The sequence below is a fragment of the Bactrocera dorsalis genome, chromosome 3, assembly GCF_023373825.1.
Source record: "Bactrocera dorsalis isolate Fly_Bdor chromosome 3, ASM2337382v1, whole genome shotgun sequence".
NCBI classification, from domain to species: Eukaryota; Metazoa; Arthropoda; class Insecta; order Diptera; family Tephritidae; genus Bactrocera; species Bactrocera dorsalis.
Window position 1 is genome coordinate 73,639,717 of NC_064305.1, and position 9,596 is coordinate 73,649,312.

General features: G+C 30.6%; 1 long non-coding RNA gene across 1 annotated transcript in view; it reads right to left on the reverse strand.

Moving 5' to 3' along the window:
- The window catches only part of LOC115065919 (uncharacterized), a 67,822-nt gene extending 61,379 nt beyond the window's left edge, over positions 1-6,443 (reverse strand). The window contains exon 1 of the long non-coding RNA XR_007422251.1: positions 4,369-6,443. This is a non-coding gene — a long non-coding RNA (uncharacterized LOC115065919). The remainder of the gene's footprint in view (positions 1-4,368) is intronic.
- Positions 6,444-9,596: the final 3,153 nt, after the last annotated feature.

Here is a 9,596-nt window from a genome sequence, read left to right on the forward strand (position 1 = left end):
CGTTTGAGCTTAAGTAGAAAAGTGAGGATATGCTTTGCTATAATCTATAAATGGTGGCTTGTGGGTAACTGAGTATCAGAGAAATAGACTTCAGGCGAATATTTAATATGTGAAAATTTAGTTGTACAAATTTTTTGCTTAAGCGTTACGCTTTAGCTTAAAACATCTCATTTATTTGCATATTTAATTTTTAAGATAAATGCCTAATTTCAGTTTGAAAGATTAGATTCTACATATGAGGATATTACCTCCTTATAGATCCATAACGATCTTCGGATGACTTGTTGATATCAAAACGATCGAATTGTTATAAGAAAAACACCACATATACTAAAATTGATACCAAGCACTAAACAACAGAATAGTATGTAAATATTTCCCCCTATGACCTGCATTGACAACACTACTACTCCAACCTTATTTCTATTAGCTTGTTTTGTAAATAACAGCGAAACCGTGTCTGATGAGAGCAGGTCTTATATTACTTACAAGATATTTTGTTATCAGCTCAGTAATTAATTCTTAATGCCAAACGTTATTCAACTTCTTTATGCGAATTATGTTCAGTTAGCATATTCTGAAAATGACTCAACTAAGCTTTCAACAAACAAAAATCTGAACGTCTCAAGCCACTCTCTATATATTTATGAGTGAAAATAATTATTTAACCATAATTTAAGGCGTCTTTATTATTGAAAAAAAAAATCAAAATTTCTTTATTAATAGTCTAAGACCGTTCGACTCACACAACCTCCAACTCGCTGCGGTAAAAACAGCGCTACTAGTGCTAACAAATAAGCACATTCTTCTTTAAATAAGAATGCAAACGACTACGGATATTCTTAGAGCATAAAAAGTGGTGAACTACCTAGTTGTAAGACTGGACTCCAGCCTAATATTCTGCAGGAAAGGTAGCGAAGATCACCTCTCGACTGGCCAAAACAAGAGTCTCCAGCCGAGAAAAGAGAAAGCTTATATTGTCGACGACATTTAGCGTCCTATTATACGGAGCTGAGTTCTAGGCAGACGTGCTTAAAAAGGAAAAAGGCGTAAAGTAGTAGCCAGAGCACACCGCACCGCAGTCCTCAGTGTTGTATCAACCTATAGAACAGTGTTAGGCGATGCAATACTATTAGCGGTAATGCCACAATTGACCTTCTAGCATATGAAAGGAAAAAGCTGTGGGAGCTAAAGAAAATATCCGATAATAACAAGAGCGCAATAGAACTTAAACAACTAATCTTGTATCTTGTTAGATACAAGAAAAATATGGCAACAAAAATGAGAAAATAAGAGTCGCGGCAGACAGACGGCTAGATTTATAAAAGATCTAGGCTTTTGGACATGCCGTAAATTTGGAGAAGTCAATTTTTACACAACCCGTATAACAGCTGGTCACGGATACTTCAAAAAGAACCTTCTTAGAATGGGAAAAGACGAAGAGCCTTCATGCCTATACAACGACGCGACAGATAAGCGTGAACAATTTAATCAGTGTCATGCTGGAGAGTGAAGCAAACTGGCGGATTATCAAGAAACTCGCAGCAATCTTGCTACGCAGCAAACATATGGTCCCAGGATGAAAGCACAGATGATTCGGTTAATAAAATAATAATTAAAGAAAATTGTTGACAAGGCAAAAGAAGATGACGATGTGGGTTTTGATTTTTTCGACTAAGCAGCGCAACACCAAATTTGAAATAGACTAGAAATCGAATAAATAAGTGAGAGAGAATAATGTTTTTGCTACTTCTTTGAAGGCCTGAAAGTGTTTCAAACACTTCATCAGTGGAAATGTTTGACAATTTTTTTTTTAATCTGGTAAAATCTCCTACTACAATCGTGAAGCACTTGATACACCTTATTAGTTATTTGGGTTCTAGCAACGAAATCTGCTAACAAGTACACAGTGTAACAGACAAAAAAAATGCTTTAATTCCTTTCAAACACCAATAATTCTCGGGTCACCAAAAACGCAACAAAGCTTCAACTTATCGTAAGGCAACAAAGTAACTTTCTAATCACAGCATACCGATCAGTTCCCGCCAAAATATTCGTGGATATACCATCTCTCACTATTGGCACTAAAAAATGCATTGTTGTGTTAGAAAGGAATGGAAATCTCAGTAGCAGTTCAACATGAAAAAGGTTCAATATTATTTTGCGTTTAACACTGATACTAGGTTACATTGGGTGCTAGGCGTCATAAAATCATATGAAACTTTTTTTTATAAATAAATTTTATTCATACTTTTAATGCAGTCGAATTGTAAGTAGTGAAGAATTCCTTGATCATGGAAGGAATTAGAGCTTCCCAACAAACTACATATGTTTGAGAATGTTTAAAATTTTTTTTTACAATCATACATCATTGATGGTTATTCCCAAAGGTCTAGCATTCATGACAGCAGGAGAAGTGGTCGCGGTTCTAACCAATTCAGCCAAAAACAAAAACCGTTTGCAAATTAAAATTATTTCAAAGGAAATGTGAAAATCAACCCGATCAATGTCAAGACTCATTCGAGATAAGCTTGGCATGAAAGAGTACCGTCGGTCAACTGATCATCTACTGACAACGCTCTTAAAACAAATTAGGCTCAAGTGATGCATACGGTTTCTTAAGGACAAGGAATTACTGAAAATGGATGCATACTTTTTAAAAATTAAAAATTAACCCAAATCTAGGCAAAAACTTACACATATGTAAAAAATAGTATTACAAGAGTTCAATTCTTTGAATGAGAGTAGGTGGTTAAAGTTAGAAAAATATTCCAAGAATTCAATCCCTTTGTGATGAGAGTTGACGAACATGGCCACTCAAGAAACTACAAAAAATTTGAAGAAGCACAAAAACTCTTTGATTCAAGCAGCGTCGTCAATAGCAAGAGAAACTGTGCAACCTGCTATTGATCAGTGGCCTAAACAGTTAAGAACTTGTGTGAAAAATGATAATTTCAAATGAAATTTTATACATCGCTCGCTTGATATATGCAATACTAAATAAAATAAGCTTTATAAAAAATGTAGTACAGTTTCATTTTTATGACTGCCTGTACTTGTAACAGAACTTATGGCAGGAAAAAGTTTATAAATTATTTCAATGGTATAGGATATTATTTTTTCTCATATTATTCATGACGTATTCACGACGTAGCAAGGCGGAATTTTGCCTTTCTCATACTGACATTTTATTATTTATCATAGATAAATATAAAGACACAGCAGGGAAGAGTGGATCAAACTGTGTATACACCGATGGATCAAAAACTGAAATAGAAACAGCAACGGGCTTTTTCTGTAAAAATACATACGTAGAATGTAGCTTTTTAACTGATTGCATTTCAGTCTTTCATGTCATTATACAATATTTGGCATAAAAAACTGCGCAAAATGGGCTACTGTCAAGCATTTCAATAACTTTATATTGGATAACTAAACGGAATTTATAGTTGTACGTAGCACCTACTCTAAGTGTCACTGCGTAAGTTTAGGCAAGAAGGCAATAACTAGAAACTCAGTGGAAAACTCGGTAGTTACTAAGTCCACTGAGTTGCTGAATAAGTCTTATTTGGCTACTACACGGGTGTGCCACTGTTCAACTTTATTGCGTGCAGTCTGGGGCTTTTGTGCCTACGTTTTCTTTGGTCTGCTGACAGCTAATAGGTTCATAGGTTTTTAAGTAAATGCTCAACTACATGGGGTCATTCAGACCTGCTGTAAAAAGCACCATTTATGATTGGCATCTCCCTTCAAACAAATTGGACAAACCGAAATAAGGTATTTTTGTACACTCTCATTTTCTGCAGAGAAGCACTTGGAAACAGAAACAATGCAACTTTCTGACTTTACAAATATGAATTTAAGAAAAATTATCATCAGTTCGGAACAGTCTCTCTAGGCTCCTTTAGGCATCCTCTAACTTACTGCTGAAAAATTGCACCGTAAGATTTCCTTAATATGAAAAAATTCTGTGCAAATACTATATTCCATAAAATATGAGAAACAATGAAGCAAGCAAAATTCATTAATTTCATAAATAGCTTAAGCTCATCAAGGAGGGAAACGTAAACAACTTTTTAGCTAAAAACATAATTTTTTAACTATTTGTGTTAATTTGCTTAAACATTACAAAAGTCATATGTAATTAGTTTTGCAAAACTAATACGATTTAGTTTTTATTTGCAAATCCAAATTTTATGATTATTAAAAATTTATTTCATATAATATATAAAAAAGTTTATTAAACAAAAATTTCACAAAAAAACAAATCGCTGCAAAAACATCGCAGCTGTTGCTTCTATGGCATTCAGAGATCAACTTTTTTGACAACATTTATTTATAAATACAATATTTGCCTTTGCTACTCACCAACAAGTTGATCCGCGTTGCAAGCTTCGCCAGTGTCATAAATATGCGCGGCGAAAAAGTGTTTTTATTTACATGTCATGTTTGCAATGTTTATTTGAAAACACTCTATTTGTTGTGTCAATTTTTTACGCGCAATTTATTTTTATTTGATGCGATAATAACGCGATAAAATAATTAATGTTTATCATAAGTTGCGATTCTTTTTGCTTTCTGTGCAATTTGTGGCACTTTTTACAATTGCTGTAGGTGTTTTTGTTATTCTTGTTATTTTGAAATATTACGCGCAATGTTGATTTGTTAATTTCATGTAAATATTTGCAAGGTATTAGCATTCATTTGTGTTATGCTCGGCGCTGGCATTTTTTATTAAATTTTTTTTGGAATTTTTTTTTTGGATTTTGATTGAAAAATATTTAATTTAGCAGTAAAACCGTTAATTTGATGCGACGTTTTAATTTAATTTGTTTTTTCGATATTTATTGCGTGCGTTTTTTGTTGTTATGTTGATATGTAGATTTTTTGGAATACATTTTTACGTTGGAATTTTTACATAATTTTTTTTTAACATTGTAAATGTTATTTTTCATTTATTTGTTTTAATTTGCGTTAATATTTTATTTTTTCATAATTTTTTTTCAACGAAAATATCATATTTTGAGCATAATTACTATAGAGCGCCTGTGCGTATGCTACAAATTTAGTAAAAACACGCTTTTGCACGCACAAAAAACGGTTGTTTACATTTGTATTGTAATTTTACCGTTAGCTGTTTGTGTGTGCTTGCTATTTTTCAATTGCTTTAAAATATTTTGTTAACAAATTATAAACAAAGATTAAAAATAAATACCGCTTATGAAACGGCATGGCATTCCTGGCGGTCATAAATAGCACGAAATTAAAAACAAAAATAAAAGCAACAAAAAATGCCAGAAAAAAAATCAAATGAAACCTTTGCATAATTAAACAAATGTAATGCTTCACCTGCGCAACACACACACCCCCACACCAGTGCATATTTGATTACATGTATATTTACAACAATATGGCAACACCACACATATGCACAGGCACATAAATTGCGTGCGAGCGTATTTAATTAATTTTCATGTTGATTATCTGCAAAAACTGTGCAGCGACAATAACAACAACAACAGCAAAAGAGAGTCACAGTACGCCAAATAGTCAAAGAGTCGCGCAGGCGAGCAGTCAACTGCCAACTGGCAGCGCCGAAAAGTGTCAAAATACAATACAAAATGCCTGAAGCTGCAACAGCAACAGCAACAACAACACAAATAACAATCGTGCGAAAAGTGAGATAACACAGCGGCACACACACACATATACAATTGTATTTCGCAGCCACACACGCCACACGCACTTGTGTGCCGATAGCGCTTGCTTGTTGTTGTTGCTGTTGTGCGCTGTGTTGGCAGCAGTTGGTTTTAACAATTTATTTATTTGCAAATTGTCAACATGCATGTACAAAAACAATTACATTCGCTGTGAGATAGCAATAACAGCTTGTACGGCTGTACAGTTATGCTATCTACACCAACAACAACAACAACCGCAAAAGCAACAGCTACAAAACAATATATGTAGCCGACTAACCGACAGTCAGATGTTTCAACCAAATTGTCGCATGTTGTTAGTGCGTTTGTTGGTGTGTGCGTGCGTGTGTGTGTGGGGTGCAATAAAAGCGAGTGATAATACATTGCCAGCAGCGCGTGTTATTCGAGTTAAGCGTGTAACGGGCACACAAAAGCACAACGAAATTTCCCTACTTTATTTAAACACTAATGCATTTGGTGTGAAGCGTGCGAAGCAGCGAAAAAACAATAAATGAAACACACACACAGCAATGAAATTTATGCCCAACATGCCGCTACAGTGTGCGCCAAAATGTTAAAGTGCTGGTATTTTGGCAATTTATGCGTGTGAGTGGGTGTATGTAGTGGTTTTATAAGCTATGCAGGTGTTGCTGTTTATGGAAATTATTGTTATTGTTGTCTGTTTGAAAATTTTAAATATTGACCTTTAGACATTTATATTTCCTAAAAATATTTACTTTCAAAAAAAAAAATTTTTTGTTAAAAAAAAACGTTCAGTGCTTTACAGATTTTTTTTGAAATTTTTTCTTGGTAAATATCTATTTTGTTAAATTTCTGACCGAACAGTAATATGTAGCAAAATTTATTGATTTTTCGTAGCAAAAAATTTAGACTTTAGTAAAAAATATTTTAATCTTTGAAAAAAAAAAATTTTTCTGATAAAAAAAAATTTTAACCTTTGATACAAAGTATATTTCAATTCTCAGCAAATAGTTTTTTTTAATATTTCCTTCACAAATATAGGATTTTGTTTAATTTTCTAAATACTCAGTAACAAAAAACATTTTTATTTTCCACAAAAAAATATGAACTTTTGTTAAAAAAAAATTCAAAATTTTATAAAAAAAAATCATCCACTTCTTAGCCGATATTTTTGAAAACTTTTCTTCATTTATAAACAATTCTGTTTCCTTCATATATAAACAATTCTGTTTTCTGCTTTTTCAAAAAAATTCACCTTTGATAAAAAAAATTCTTAAAGTTTTATTAACAAAACTTCCTACTCATAGCACATATTTTTTTCGAATATTTTCTTCATAATTACACGATTTGCTTTAAAATTTTAGATAATCAGTAACAACAAAAAGTAAAAAATTTAATTTGATAAAAAAATAACTCAAAATTTTATTTAAAAATTCATCCACTTCTTATCAGGTATCTTTTGAAACTTTTCCTTTATATATTAACAGTTTTCCTTATTTTTTAAACAAGGAATAATAACCAAAAGTATTGCTTTTTCGAAAATAATTCACCTTTGTTAAAAAAGTTTGATAAAAAAAAGCACTTAACCTTTGATTAAAAAAACTGCCGCTACTTAACCCATAATTTTTAAAATATTTTCTTCATAAATAAACAATTTTTTTAAATTTTCTAAGCACTCAATTATATATATTTGCCTTTCTAACTATGGCTGCTCGCCTAAACTTTGTTTGAGCGCCTAAATTTTAATAAACTCCAATGTTTTGATTCAGAACTTTTAATCATAAAGCAATAATAGCAACTTTTGATCACTATTTTAAGACAAATAAATACAGCTTTAGTGAAATTATTTCAAACTAAAGCAGCATAAATGCTGAATAGTTGCAGTTGCACGTTGCGTATGAGTAACATAAAGGAGTAAGCTTAAGCTAAATGATTACTGATATTGCTTCCAAAAGGAAGAAAAATGTGAGGTAATGAATTTGAATGAAAAAGTTGCCAAATGAAGCAGCATGAAAATTTCTGTAAACGAAATATTTTTATTATTAAACATTCGTAAAGGTGTAAAATATAGAAAAATGCCTTCAACAATTCAAACTGCGCATTCTTAAGCAGACTTCGCCTCCCTATTTTAGAGAATGCAGGAATTAGGAGTACATTTTTCAAGTAAATCGAAGACTGGAATCTTCACGCGTGGAAAAAATATATGAGTTAAGCCTGGGACTTTCCACTTTATATGCAAAAAGTAATCCGAAAATACCTTACCTTTAAGGCTTTGTCAATTGATGATTCAAAATCTAAAAGCATTTTTCAAATTATTTATCAAACTGTAAACACTTTTATAATCTCATCTGAAGAACAAGCACACATAAAGTGATTTCTCTAAATATGAAAGCAGCATTGCTTTGCAATATCACGTTATTATAATTATATTACATTTTACTAGGCAATGCTACTAACAGGGAATGTAGGCGAGCCTCGCTGTGAATTTACAAATTTATATCAATTTATTGCTAACTTAATTTTTTAAGAAGAAATGTTATTCAAAAAAAGTTAGCAATTTTTTATTTAACGTTGTAATAAAAGCATTTTAAAAATATTATCAGATGATAGTATTAGGCTGATAGTATCAGGCTGACCTCTCCAAGGGTTACAGTTTGGCGAACTGTGGATGGCCTAATATCTGAGCTTAGCTGTGAATACACAATAACCTGCCACTGATCAAGACCCTAAAAACATAATGAATAAACTTCATTATATATAATTTATGTGTGTTAAAAATTACAGCTTGGGACAAAACTTAAATACATATTTTCAGAAATAAAAATCCTTTCCAGGGATATATATTGAATATTAGAAAATAATAGAAAATTAAAAATGTATTCATTTTTCATTATGTTACTTTGAAATTTTTTTAAATTAATTTAAATTTTTATTTATACATTTCACTTTATTTTATTTTATTTAATTTTATTTTATTTTATTTTATTTTATTTTATTTTATTTTATTTTATTTTATTTTATTTTATTTTATTTTATTTTATTTTATTTTATTTTATTTTATTTTATTTTATTTTATTTTATTTTATTTTATTTTATTATACTGTTTATTCTATTGTATTTTTTTAGTTTAGTTTTTAAGATAATTTTAATTGTTTGATTTTCCTACAGTCCTAGTTCTTAACTGCTTTTCTACTTATTAAACAAAATATTTTTTTTTTTTTTTTTTTTTTTTAATAAATTGCTTATTTTATTGTATTTTCATATTTTATTTTAATGTAAGCTATTTATTTTATTTTTCTACATTCCTAATTCTTAACTGCTCTTCTGATCACTAAAAAAAATATTTTATTTTATTTTTTTAATTTTTTTTAATGTTGCCTAGTTTTATTTGGACACGTTTTTGCCTTGAAGATACACTCAATTTGAAAACTATTTTAGATTTTTATGAAAAGTCATTTTGGAATTGTTCCTATAATTCGGCGAAATTACAGCAACCTAACTATTAAGTGAAAATTAGAACCGCAGGTCGTTTGCTTTATAAAATAATCGCAATTAACTTTACTGTCTTCAGTACAATTTTTAATTGAGACTGAGATCTGCTGAAGTGCTTTGTAGACTCTACGAGCCTTATTGTATAAAAATCAAATTAAAGATAGTGATTTTTCAAAAAAAAATTGTCGTTTTATTTTTCCGAATAAAACTTGATCTTTAGAGCGTATAAACTCTGAAAATCAGGAAATTCGTAAAGCAATTTTTGGGTCGTCAATTTTACTGAAGTTTGCTCTTAAACTTTCTTTAATATTTTATTTTTTAAATTTTTTGCATTAGCATTTTATAAGCAAAGCAAAAATAATTAGTAGATTAAAAATAGTTCCTAGTTGAATTATAATTTCCTTTCCAAAACTGGTCTATGCA